Source organism: Mustela erminea, chromosome 12 (assembly GCF_009829155.1).
Source record: "Mustela erminea isolate mMusErm1 chromosome 12, mMusErm1.Pri, whole genome shotgun sequence".
NCBI classification, from domain to species: domain Eukaryota; kingdom Metazoa; phylum Chordata; class Mammalia; order Carnivora; family Mustelidae; genus Mustela; species Mustela erminea.
This window is the reverse complement of record NC_045625.1, coordinates 70,355,133-70,368,531: the sequence shown is the minus strand read 5'-3', so window position 1 is coordinate 70,368,531 and position 13,399 is coordinate 70,355,133. Positions and strand designations below refer to the sequence as shown.

The 13,399-nt window shown below is 42.1% G+C and overlaps 1 long non-coding RNA gene across 1 annotated transcript; it reads right to left on the bottom strand.

Annotated features, from left to right (window-relative positions):
* Nucleotides 1–3,498: 3,498 nt before the first annotated feature.
* On the bottom strand, nucleotides 3,499–11,489 carry LOC116570514. The gene is made up of 2 exons (XR_004277464.1): nucleotides 11,394–11,489; nucleotides 3,499–4,415 (listed from the first exon to the last, which is right to left on the bottom strand). It is a non-coding gene; the product is annotated as an uncharacterized LOC116570514 (long non-coding RNA).
* Nucleotides 11,490–13,399: the final 1,910 nt, after the last annotated feature.

The window sequence follows — 13,399 nt, the reverse complement described above, 5'->3', positions numbered from 1 at the left end:
CTAATCGATGGTTCAGCATCTTCCTTCCTGTGGCTTTCTGTGTGTGTGTGTGTGTGTGTGTGTGTGTGTGTGTGTGTGTGTATGGTTGGTAACAAAGAAAATTAAATCATTTCTCAGAAAAAAATTAATCCATCTCATTCTTCATATGTCACAAATATTTTATCTTATAGGCATTGAGAAGCAATAGTGAGCTTTGAAACAGGAACGTAAACTGTTCAAGAGTGAGGTTGAGATTAATAATGAAACACCCTGGAGGGGTGCCTGGGTGGCTCAGTGGGTTAAAGCCTCTGTCTTCAGCTCAGGTCATGATCCCAGAGTCCTGGGATCAAGCCCCGGATAGGGCTCTCTGCTCGGCAGGGAGCCTGCTTCCTTCTCTCTCTCTGCCTGCCTCTCTGCCTACTTGTGATATCTGTCTGTCAAATAAATAAATAAAATCTTTTAAAAAAAAATGAAACACCCGGAAATGGTACAAAGAGAAGAGTCACAGAGGCAGAGAAGCCAACCGGGTTGCTAGTAGAACAATGTATGCAAGAAATAGGGAACTGACTCAGGAAGCCAGCAAGAGAAGCCAAACATTATGTTAGAGAAACTAATGGAAGTATTAACATAGTTAGAAACCTATTAGTTTAGGGGCGCCTGGGTGGCTCAGTGGGTTAAGCCGCTGCCTTCGGCTCAGGTCATGATCCCAAGGTCCTGGGATCGAGTCCCGCATCGGGCTCTCTGCTCAGCAGGGAGCCTGCTTCCCTCTCTCTCTCTCTGCCTGCCTTTCTGTCTACTTGTAATCTCTGTCTGTCAAATAAACAAATAAAAAATCTTTAAAAAAAAAAAAAAAAAAGAAACCTATTAGTTTAATTTTAACAAAAAGCCACATTTCTGTTGGCAAAGAACAAAGAAAGGTCTACCTTGCTTTTAGGCAAACGGATGTGGGATTTACAGTGCTATGGATTTGTTAAGAGCAGATTCTTCCTTCCCGTCTGACAAAGTGAACAGATGAGGCATGATCATATGATTGCTATTATCTGAACGAGGGGAAAGCACAGATCACCAGAGATTAGACTGTGCTGCCATAACAGCCCCCAGTCCCAGAGACTTAAAACCACACATCACTCACACTACATGTCCGTCATGGTTCAGCTGAGGGTTGCCACTGTTCTAGGGCTCGTCTCCAGGACCAGGCTGAAATTGCAGCTACCATCTGCCACCACTTGCCTTTCATTGGAGAGAGAGAAAGAGATAGTGGCCAGCCATATAGCAGTTTCTGAAGAACCGTCTGGAGTGGAACATGACATTTCATTGGCTATAGTGAATCCTATGGTTCCACCCAATTTCTGAGGAGTGGGGAAGTGTAGTCCTACTATATGTCCAGTCAGAACCTTCACAGAATCTTTCTGTAAACAGCACTAATGTCTACCCCATTGGTTATGGCTCATGGTTGGCAGGGATGTCTTAGCTGCCTTGAATCTCATGAATTACCCAGAGATCAGGAAACATGATTTAAATTAAGACCCCACCTGCTGCAGCAAGCAGTGATGCTATTAATTCCCACAAGCTCAGTTAGGAAGCCCTAAGGTCTTAGCTATTTAGAGTTGCAAACACCCAAGACATTTCCTGACAGATTATGGGTGTGGAGTACAGTAATAGTCTTAGTAGAATTTCCGTTCTGGTTTCTGTCTTGTCAGAATCTTCCCTGCAGTCTACCTAGGGCCTCCCCAGCCATCCGCTGGGCTTGTGCTTCACCTTCTGCCCTGCGGCACATGGCGATTGTTAAGCAGCTGTCCTCTCCCACTGCGGGGAGGGACTTGCATCCACAAGGCGTTTTCAGTGCAGCGGCAGGTGCTGGTGGAGCACTGGGGAAATGGGCTGCGTGGAAAACTCAGGGACTTAATTGAATTCGAAGCATACAGTCTGGATATTCTGGCCTATAGTCTTCACAGCCCTTTTTCTGCTTGCCGGAGAAAACTTATCTACTTTCACGTGCTTTGCTGGCATTTATTCTCTGCACTTTCTACTAGGTCCAGTGGCCATCTCTTATCCCCTTGAATCTTCGCTTTCTATAAACTGGAGAGAAGATGGTCTTTAGCAATAGTTCTGCAGTCCTTGCCAGAAATGGACAATAGACGCAGTGCTAGAATGACTGAGGACCTTAAGACATCCCACATGCTAGCCTCTACCTTCTTGGTACCTGCCAGCTCTCTAGGTAGGGATCCTTACACTTTCCTGATGATAACAAGCAATCAGGTTATTGGTTAAAATACTGATTACCCATCCTAGCCTGGGGGAGACGTGAATCCGAAGGTCTGGATAGAACCCAGGAGTCTGATTAAAAAAAAAAAAAAACAACAAAACACTTGAGATGAAATCTTACTGTCAAGCAAGTTTGGGAAATACTAGACTGTATTTGTTCCCTTCTTCTTGCAATGCTTGAATATTTTTCAACTTCACCAAACAAAGCTGCAAGGCTAGAGAATAATACCACAAACCCTTTCTCAAATAATTTCAACTCGATCTGCTCTTTCCAAAAAATTTTCAGCCTCAGTATACCGAGTGCACTTTCATAAAATTTGATATAATGTTGGGCTATTTTCTTCAGGTGCTATGCTATGTATATTTAGTTTCTTCTAAAAGTATACATTCCCTAAGGTCAAGGATAGTGCCTCTACTTTATCTTCCCCTCTCTCCTCCCACATCTAGTGACATTTATCTATCTTCCTAGCTAGCTAGCTATCCATCCATCTGTCCGTCCATCCACACACCTATCGACATATCTCTCCCCATCAGAGTGGAAACACCTTGAGAGCATGAAGCTTGCCTCGTCCACAGCATCTAGAACTGCTCCCAACATACATTAGGGACTCTGAACAAATGAGTTTTTACTTGTGGGTCAGATTAAAAAGTAAGTTTTTTTTTTTCAAATATTTTATTTATTTATTTGACAGAGAGAGATCACAAGTAGGCAGAGAGGCAGGCAGAGAGAGAGAGAGAGGAGGAAGCAGACTCCCTGCTGAGCAGAGAGCCCGATGCAGGACTCGATCCCAGGACCCTGAGATCATGACCTGAGCCGAAGGCAGCGACTTAACCCACTGAGCCACCCAGGCGCCCCAGATTAAAAAGTAAGTTTTGAACAAGTCTGAGACATCTCAAAAGTCACAAGGTTGCCTTCTGTCTTCATGGTGCTTTATCAATATGATTATTCCCTTCTCCTCTTTGCTCTCTTTCCAGTTCCTTTCCTTTTCTTCTGTCTAGATTCTCCTAAAGAGTGTTTTCACCTAAACTAATGGATAGAGCAACGGAAGCCCAGAGGTGAATACAAATAGCGTAGAGTTTGGACTTTTGCCCACCCATGATCTATTTCTCGTGCTTTGGTTGACAGTAGTCTGAATCTCCCTTAGGGAACTGTCTCAGTTTCTGTGTTGAGGTAAGATTATCCCAGAACTGACCAATTCGCATATTCCTTGACTTCAAGACTTACTTCAGGAATGGCTGTATGGTCTCTGCATGATCTAATCGAAGTCTGGGATTTGGGCTGGGATTCTGGGAAACAGTGGGTCTAGTCCTGCGGAGGCTTGCTAGCTGGAAGAGCTAGAGCTTCCAGGAGCACGTTTGTGGAAAGGGCCTGCCTGAGACTGAAGCGAACACAGCGCAGAACAGGACAAAGGACTGGCCTTGGAAAGAGAGAGGCACAGTGTGACATCAGGGCACAGGCCATAGGAGTGTGAACCAGGAGAAGTGGCTATGGGACACATGTTCTCTTTTACCTCACATAAGCACCCAGACACTGACTGTGTTGGGGGGGCACAGTCCTCAGGGCAGGCTGAGTAAAGAAAAGAGCTTTCTTTGGAGGAGACATACTGCCCAGGTGCTCTGCCCACACACGGCCAGGCCATCCTCTTGCCCTCCTTGACCAGTATCTTTCACAGGGTTTCCTAAGTGCCCTCACATGCTATTTTTAGATACTCTGCCCTCATGTTGCCACTCCGTCTGTGGTCGATTTGTTCCCACTCAAGTCTGTGAGCTGCTCCTCAGACTTTCCATGCGTTGCTCTCCCACAGCTGGCAGCCGCTGTAGGGGCTCCGTGCCCAATCCACTGTTTACACAGTGCAGGGAGTACACGTAGTAGATTACAGAGTTCACCTCCAAGTTTCTTCACCTTCACAAATCCAAGGGACATGCTTCCACCAGAGTTTAGGGCTGCTAAAGGAAATGCTTCTTGTTTTCTCGACCTTGCTGCATGGAGATGAGTCAGCTATGAACTGAATCATTGGCCCCCTTTCTTCTCCACAGAGATGACAGCCTGTGAGGAGACATGCCACTGAGAAGCAGACAGCAGTCTCCTGCCACTGGAAGAGATGGGCCATGAGGACAGCCTGGCTCACTGCTCCACTCACTGGAGGAGCCCGTAGTGGCCTGCATGCCACCTATGAAAAACAGAAGGAAAACATTTCAGCACCCAAATGGAGAGGATGAGAAGGTAAGAGAGAGAGCGAATGGGGATTGTTTTGCTCTGTTTTGTTTATAGTGTCTACTCCTAAGGAAACTGACAGCAGCCATCCCTGTGGAAGTCTATGGAACCCACTGGATGGAAATGCAGGCTGAGGCACAAATGCCTGGCTCATTTCTTTTTTTTTTTTTTTTCCTTTTTTTCCCCTCATATAATGACATTTACCTCCAATTGTTAGAAAAAGTTGCTATAAATGGTTTTCATTTGAGAAACACTTTGAAGAGACTAATCGAAAGACCACTTTTTCACATCTTAGCTATTGTGACTAATGCTGCAATGAATGTGGGAGCACAGATATCTCCTTGAGGTACTGATTTTATTTACCCAGATATATACCCCAAAATGAGAAGGCTGGATCACCTGGTAGTTCTATTTTAAATTTTTTAAAGAACCTAATAGCTATGCCGATTTACATCCCTGCCATCAGTGTACAAAAGTTCCCTTTGTGTTCGTTGATGGGTGAATAACTAAAGAGGATGTGGTAAATATACGTAATATGCATATATTTATAGATCTCCATATAGATACACAAATACGCAATGGGATACTATTCAACATTAACGAAGGAGATACTATTATTGGCAACAATGTGGATGAACCTGGAAGTGAAATAAGCCAGTCATAGAAAGGAGAATACTGCATGATGTCACTCATATTCAGAGTCTAAAAAGTCCCAACTCACAGAAGCAGAGAATGGAATGATTGTGTGCAGGAGCTGGGGGATGGGGAAAATGGGGAGATGGTGTCAAAGGGTCCGAGATTTCAGTTGTATGAGATGAAAAAGTCTGGAAACCTAAAAAGTAGCATGAGGACTATAGGTAATCACTGTATTGAATACTAGATATTTGCTAAAAGACTGGATCTCGGTCTCTTTCATCACACCCACAGAGAGAAATGGAACTGTGTGAGTGGATGGACATGTTAATTAGTTTGACTGTTGGAATCATTTCACTGTGTGTGTGTGTGTGTGTGTGTATCAAACCATCATGTAGTACACTTTAAAAATACAAATTTTCATTAAGGAAAGGAAATGTCACTTTTCCTCGTAACCAATTCCTGTTAGAATGGGATTTCGACAAGATTTCTCTGCCTAAAGGGAGAGGCTGCCTTTACTCACTACTTCTCACAAGCGCTACTGGCTCTCTTCAAATCCCCAGGTTACCTCATTGTCTTCTTTTTGCCTTGTCTACCTTTTCTTCTTCGAACCTATATTGAAATCATGTCTGAAGTATGGACAACCAGCTATGAGCAGGATAGTGATTGTGAAACACAGATTGCACAAATAAACAAATGCCGGTGGACATGGTTTCGGCAATTAGACAAACATTTTGTTCCTCTTGGCAAATACTTTGATGAACAGATCCCTTCTTGGGCCAACTTTACTCTCCCACTCTTTACATCATCTTCTCAGCTCTGCTAGGCTCCCTTCTTCTTTTTGCTGCCTGCCTTCAGGGCAAACTTTAATCAAAGTTTATAAGCAGTAAATCAAGATGGAGGAAGGTTTCTTGGAAATGCATAAAGCCCAATTCCACAGAGCTAGAGAAAGAGGTAACACTTGTGTAAATACAGCTAAGTATTTAATCAGCAACTCTGGTCCAGCTTGTGTGGAAAGGCAGGTGAATAGGATTCCTATCAGGTGTGCCCAGCTCTTAAAGACCTAGTGTCTTATTCTAGTCTCCGGCAAATATGCTTACAAAATACAAGCAAATCTCCAAGGGCCACTCTTACACACTTTATATGTGTTAGTAATTCTCTAATCACTCATATGATGTTCACATAATGGCTTCTATTAATGCAACAAATAAGTTTTGCAACAGTGCCCTACGTTTGTTTGATGTCTCTTGGTATTTCTGTCTCCTGACAGTGATAAAAAAGAATACCCTATCTTCCTTGATATTTTGAGGTAACTGTTCCAATTGCTGTTATACAAACTGATTTGGCTCCGGTGGAAATCCCACTAACAGTGACAACCTGGTCTTTGCCACCATTTGATCTCAGGAACAAGAATACTGCTTTAGATGTCTCTGTCTATCCAAGGTTACAGAGAGATGTTGACAATTGTGCATTCTGGAGACACAGAGACTTAAGCTAGGTGTGACCCCTGAAGCAAATGGCCAGTTTCAGTCATACTCTCAAGTCTCTCAACGACCAAGTGGAAAACAATGGAAGGCGTTGCTAACTGTTAGTGTGTAGTATCATTTATAGCCCCCTTTTGCTCCCTTACAAAAATTATTTTTCAAATATGTAAGAATGTAGCATGGCTATATAATTTTTTTGTCACAATCTAACAAATACCAATGATAAAAATTGGTCCTATTTTATGTCATTTTTGGCATGGATGATAATAACAACTAGTTTTAAGAAGTTATATATCACAACATTAATCCTCTTAGGACATGATTGAGTAGTTGTAACTGTATCAGTATAATAGAGGAAGGCACAAGGCAAAAAGAGGGGCTTAGAAAAAGGTTGCAGACAGATGTTTGCAGGAGCTGACTTACAGGAGACCCCGAGAGCTAGTTGTGTACAACTCTCTGTACTTTGCAGTCAGTGACACCACATGGTGGCTTGACATCCCACCATGGAAGCACTTATACCATGAAAAATAGCAAATACTACAGATCAAAAACGCTACTCCCCCAAAAGCTGGTTGGTAAACATTTACTTGAACACCATTGGTTACAAAACTAGTAAGTAAATGATTTGCGATTTAAACTCGTCTGACTCCAACTTGGGTGGAAACCACTGGCCTAAAAATCAGGAGGCATTTGTTCTACTAGCTTTGCTGTGGAATTTTATGTCCTTAATTAAGCAAGCCCCTTCATGTGTGCACCCAGCATTTCATCATCTATAGCATGCAGTTCCTGAATCTCTAAATAATGAAGAGAAGTATGAAGGGATATTTAAGGGAACTATCAGTATACTTTTGCTTGGTGAGGACAAGAGTCTGAGCTTTGGTGATCCCCACCCCCCCACCATGTTCACTTAGTAGAATGGAAGCAAGGACACTCCTCTACCCAGCCATCCTTCTCTAATCCCTCTTCCCCTGACCCCTGTTGGTAAAGTTCCATCCAAAACAAATCCTGAGACAAAGAATTGAATGCAAATGATTTGCTATGGAAGTTCTCCCTAAGAAACCCTGGGAAGCAAGATAGGGATGAGGAAGAAGCCAAGCAAAAATGTGATTTTGGGAGAAAGCCATAGGGGCTCAAGACCATACATTATAGCCCAGTTTGTCTGGCCTTGGATGAAGGGAGCTGGGATTTTGTGCACAGCCTACCTACCCCCATGCACCCATCCCCCACATGCAGCCATTGGCTCTGGGGGACAGGAGTTAAACCCACAGGCCCTTTGATCTCTGCATAGAGAGTTTGATTCCAGCACCACCACTGGAAGTCACAGGTGCTGGTCATTAGCAGCAGAGCCTGGAGAAGAGGGAAATGGGTGTACAGAGCAGGGAAGAAGGAGGCAGTGACAATGTTGACTACACTTGAACAAATCATCTTTATTGATAACCCATCTTGATCCAGACTAGCCAAGGGTAATATAACTTTTGTCAGAAAAACTAACCTGATTTGTCTATTCTCCTCCTGGTCTGATGGAGGCATATCAGGGAACTAGAGCACTTACAAATCTCAAAAATAAGACAATAGTCCTTCTGGATAAAAATATTCAGTCTTACTTCGGAGAGACACAGACAGACAGACAAAGGCAGAAACAGAGACAGGGAAAGGGCATACATGGTGGACACCACAGCCTGTGTTAACCTGACTATGAGAGGAGGGGCTGGTCGCTTGCGGAGGGCACACAGTGTGTCCCTGACCACAGACTGCTTTTGAATATGGAGCTTTTCCTGTTATGACATGTTGCAATAACCAAGTTTTATGCAACCACCCTTCCCTCACCCTAAGAAAGAATAAAAAGTACATGGCCAGTACAGTTGAGTGTAATTTGATAAGTGAATAAATATAAGTGGATATTTACACTACTCAGCAAAGAGATTGTACCAGGTTTTCTGGCTGGGCATTCAGACTAACCATAATGCAAAACTATCTGTTTAATCACATGTCATTCATGCCACAGGAAACCATGATACCTTGAGAAAAACCTCTTTATAGTCCTGCATCATTTCCATGAAATCTTAACATGCCACAGAACTCAGTGTTTCCCCTTCTGTAAAACATCCAGAGATAATGTAAGAATTATTACCCCAATGTACACACTGGGAAGCTGAGGCACCAATTAAGGGGCAAGTCCCTTAGAAGAGTCTTATGCTTTGAAATAATAGTTCCTTGCAGGGAGACTAGCATTGACTCTGAATACTTGGAGACAATACTTTCTATTGCATGGAAACAGCCACACCCCACCACACACGCAGTGCTCACCAGGTCTGGTGGGGTTTTTTTGGTTTGGGTTTTGTTTTCTTTTAAAGACTTATTTATTTATTTGAGAGAGAGAGAAGGGAGGGGCAGAAGGAGAGAGACCATCTCCAGCAGATTCCCCACTGCTTCAGCGGGACCAGGGCTCCATCCCAGGACCCTGAGATCATGACCTGAGCTGAAACCAAGAGTCAGCTTAACCAACTGAGACACCCAGATGCCCCACAGGTTTTGTGGGTTTTTTTTTGGGGGGGTAATCTCCTATATCAAGCAAGCCTGTATTTTTTAAAAAGATTATTTTTCTATTTGCTCCTTTCGTTTTAAAATGTAATCCTAGTTACCTCAGGGAACAGAAAATCCTAGTGTGAAATAGTTAATAAGAATTTTTAATAATCATTACTCATAAAATCTCAAGTGGCTTTGGTGGGCATCTGGTCATCATTAAGAGGATTGAATTTATCAGACAAATCATTTTGCTTAATTAGGTGGCTAACTGGCAGGGTCTTTCTTACTGAAAAAGCATTAAAATAATCAGTGAAAGCCCCAAGAAGCCCTTGATTGGATCATTTTGTCATTGTTTTAGTGGGTATCATCAAATTCCCACTTGCAACTTCTAGGAATTAATTCAAGTTCCAGGACCCTGCATAAAGCTCACATAACTAGGTAGCCAACTTAAAATAGGGCAATTTAACTAAAAATAATAGAGCGAATCAGTATCTCAGGTCCTAATTTACATAAAGGAATTCATGCTTTGGTATGATACTGACTTTAAGTACAGACAGTCCCTTCTATTTCCAAGTCTAGACTTAGAACAGATATGGCATAATAACAGGAATGCCCAGTTAGCAAGTTCCAGGTCTTCCTTAGGTAAAGAAGGGGCTTCAGAGATGACAACAGATGTTTTAATTGGACAAACACCAACTGTTCTTTCATGCAGAAACGAATAAGCTACAACTCAGTGCCATGTTCATTTTTTTCATGTACTGTATATCAAAAAGAAAAAGAATGCAATATTTGAGTCCCAGAGTTTAAAAAAAAAAAAAAAGTCATCCAAACTATTTAAAAAGGAATTAGCCCTAGAGTAAATGAGCAAGGACATGATTGGTTTAAGGGGGAAATACTAGGGCAAAAATCTAGAGTGCAGTATCTCTCTTCACCAGTACTAGGGGTTCTGACATTTTAATAGGCAGTTCAAACCTTTCTCTTCTGGTAATATCCTTTTGCCTTATTCCTGGATGGGAAACAGAATTCTAGTCTTTGAATTCAAACATTCCCCAATAGTCATGTGGAGGCTGCCCATAGCTCCTAGGTCTAACAACTCTATCAGGGTAGAAGAAACAATAGTAATTGGATCCCATGAGCCTCTACTTGCAGTAGTCAAGGAATGGAAGGTAAACTGATCGAGATGTGTGGCCAGGCAACTAGACTTATGAATACCATTTGATAGAAAACAACCAGAGAAATAAGGAGGAGAGTTGGCCCCCAGGGATCTTCAAATGCATAGAAGTACCTCTGAGTATACTTGCATGCTCCCTCTCTAGGATGGAGAAATTCTGGGCAGAGTTTTCCAAACCACTAATGCTTACAGTGAAGAAAGGTGCTATAGATAGCCTACACCTTAGATAGGCTCCTTCTCAAAGTTTTTGCTGAAGCCATACGCCAGCTGGCCTATTCTCGCATTAAACTGTCTTACACAAGCTACCTTGTCCTCTATGTAAGCTGAATTGTTTTTTAATTTCAATATTTCGCTTGTCATTTTTCCCTTCCCACAAACAAAGTTGACTGGAATCTTGCAGACACCAAATTTTAAAACTTTTCTGTATAATTAATTTATGTGCAAAAGCATATGATCCTTGCAAAATGGGAGGTTTTCATAGGTTTTACCAAAACATAATAACTTAATTTACTTATTAATTAGAGTGTAGTAGATAAGAGGATAGGCTTTGATACATGAGAATCTTATTAACAGACATCACACAACTTGTGAGTCTTGATTCAAAATATCCTCTGTGTCTTACACCTTGACATGAAAATCCAAATAGGATCAACTAAAAGTCCAAGCCTTTCACTGAAACTGCCATCAACTACTTGTGTATCTGAGCATGTTGGAAATTTTGGGGTCTTTAGTTTTCCTAATCTACAAAATATAGGAGTTGGAATCCAAAGGGATTCATTCATGCTGCAACATCTACTTTTTTTATTAACCATAGTTTATAGTAAATTAGAAAGTTTACTGTAGCAGGAAGTGATTTTGTTTAAGTAAAAATTTAAGAAGAGAAATTTGATAGAAATGTCAAGCACCAACCACATAAGGGTGGTTGTGGAGGGTGGTGGAGAGAAATAATCATCATTAATGCCATTTGCTGAACAAATAGCATTGTTCAACAGGCTATGGGATCCTCCAAGGGCTTCCTTTCTTGGGCTTTATTGGTCTAAGGGGGCCACTAGACTATTATTCAAAACACTTACCAACATTTACCATTTCTCCCTTCTTAGAGGGGTGGCTTAATTCATACCATGGGAAGGTAGGTGAAACTCTGTTCTTGCTTTCTTCTTTCAAATACTGGTGAAGGAGGGGACATGAAAAGATTGACATTTTGAAATGTTTTTCTGGAGCTGCAAAAAATAAGACTGGTTTAGTAATCCTTGAATAAGTTCAATAGGCCTCCATTGTAGAAGGAAGGATAATAAGCTAAGATAAAGTGTCTTCCCAGAGGATCCAAGTTTGAGAGACTCAGAAGAATGGAATGAGAGGGTGATACAAGGAACATATAGAGCCAGAATTAACCAAGCCATAGACATATGTAAAGCCCTCTCATCTTCCCAACCCATTAGCTGAAGGGCTCAAGTTCCACAAGACAGAGTGGAGTCAGTGTAGAAGACAGACCTCAGACATGAGTATTTAGAACTGATATAGGGTAGGAGAACTCCATGGAGTTCCCAAGAATCTTGAATACGGCTTTACCCTTCATATATAATGAGAAATGGGAGCATGGCATTTGTTTATAAGTCTAAAAGTACAAGAAGCCTTCCAACAACTTGGAGGTACTTCACCCTCAAATCTTACAGAAATTCTTTAAATTATACTCTTTAAATTATATTGCCATCCCCATCTTACATCTTTCTATCCCACTGTGGTCCGAAGAAGAGCCTAACACTGTGGTTCAGGAAGAAAAATGAAAAATGAAGAGGGCTTGGAGCTTTTGTTTTTTTCATGATGTCAACCAAAAAGCCACAATCTTGGCTGAATGGCATGAAGGACTGTTTGGGAGTGAGGTAATACAATGGTGGTTCTCACCATTGATTCCCAAACTGGGGAAAGTGAACAGAAGCAAGATAAGATGTTCTGTCTTCACCTAGATGGGAATTAGAGTTGGAATTTCAGATTACCTTTTTTTTGAAAGATTTTATTTATTTGAGAGAGAGTGTGTGTGCACAAGGGGGGACGGGCAGAGAGAGAAGGAGAAGCAGACTCCCTGCTGAGCAGAGAACCCAACGCAGGGCCTGATCCCTGGACCCTGGATCATGACCTGAGCCAAAGGCAGATGCTTAATGGACTGAGCCACCCAGGCGCCCCTCAAACTACCTTTTTTAAGGTGTTTATCACTCCGGGACTCTCCGACTTGAGCAGCAGGATCCCATCTGTGGTAACTGGGTGCAGCCAGAGTATCTGTGACCTACCTTTTGGTACTGTTAGCAATCCACAAACATCTGGAAGAGGGGAGTTTTTTGGTTGATTATTACAAAAACAATACTCAAAGGAAGGAATTTTCTTCCCCAAATGTCTTTTCTTTAGTACCCTTTTTTACTTGTTCTGCTTTTGTACAAAGTAAAAAAAAAAAAAAAAAAAAAAAAATTAACCCTTTCAGAAGATTCATGACCCCATCAGATAAATTTGCCCTCTCACGTTATCAGTACTAAATGCTAAATTCTACCCTACTGCTTTTATGTTTCATCTGAAGGATCAAAGCACACTTCCAGTTAGTTCCTCAAGGTCATATTGCCAATTCTGGTGTCAAAGTCTTTGAGCTTATAAAACTTTCACCATGTGTAGGTGCCCGGGTGGCTCAGGGGGTTAAGCCTCTGCCTTCGGCTCAGGTCATGGTCTCAGGGTCCTGGGATCGAGCCCCACATCACATCGGGCTCTCTGCTCACCAGGGAGCCTGCTTCCCTTCCTCTCTCTCTCTGCCTGCCTCTCTGCCTACTTGTGATCTCTGTCTGTCAAATAAATAAATAAAATCTTAAAAAAAAAAAAAAACCAAACTTTCACCATGTGTGAAAACGAAGATGCTGACAGAATGGGAAAGATTTGTTTGGCCCCTCGCACATTTTTGCTTCCTCCCCTTGTTTGGAATACCTGGTCAGAATTCAGGATGTGAATGGACAAAACTGTGGCATGGAAAAAACTAAGCAGCCCATTATGAACTCAGAACAGGCGCTCAGAATTAATGATTTTTATCTACTGAGTTCTCTGCTTTCTAAGGCCGAAGAACATCTGATGAGGCTGAGTAAATGAACAAGA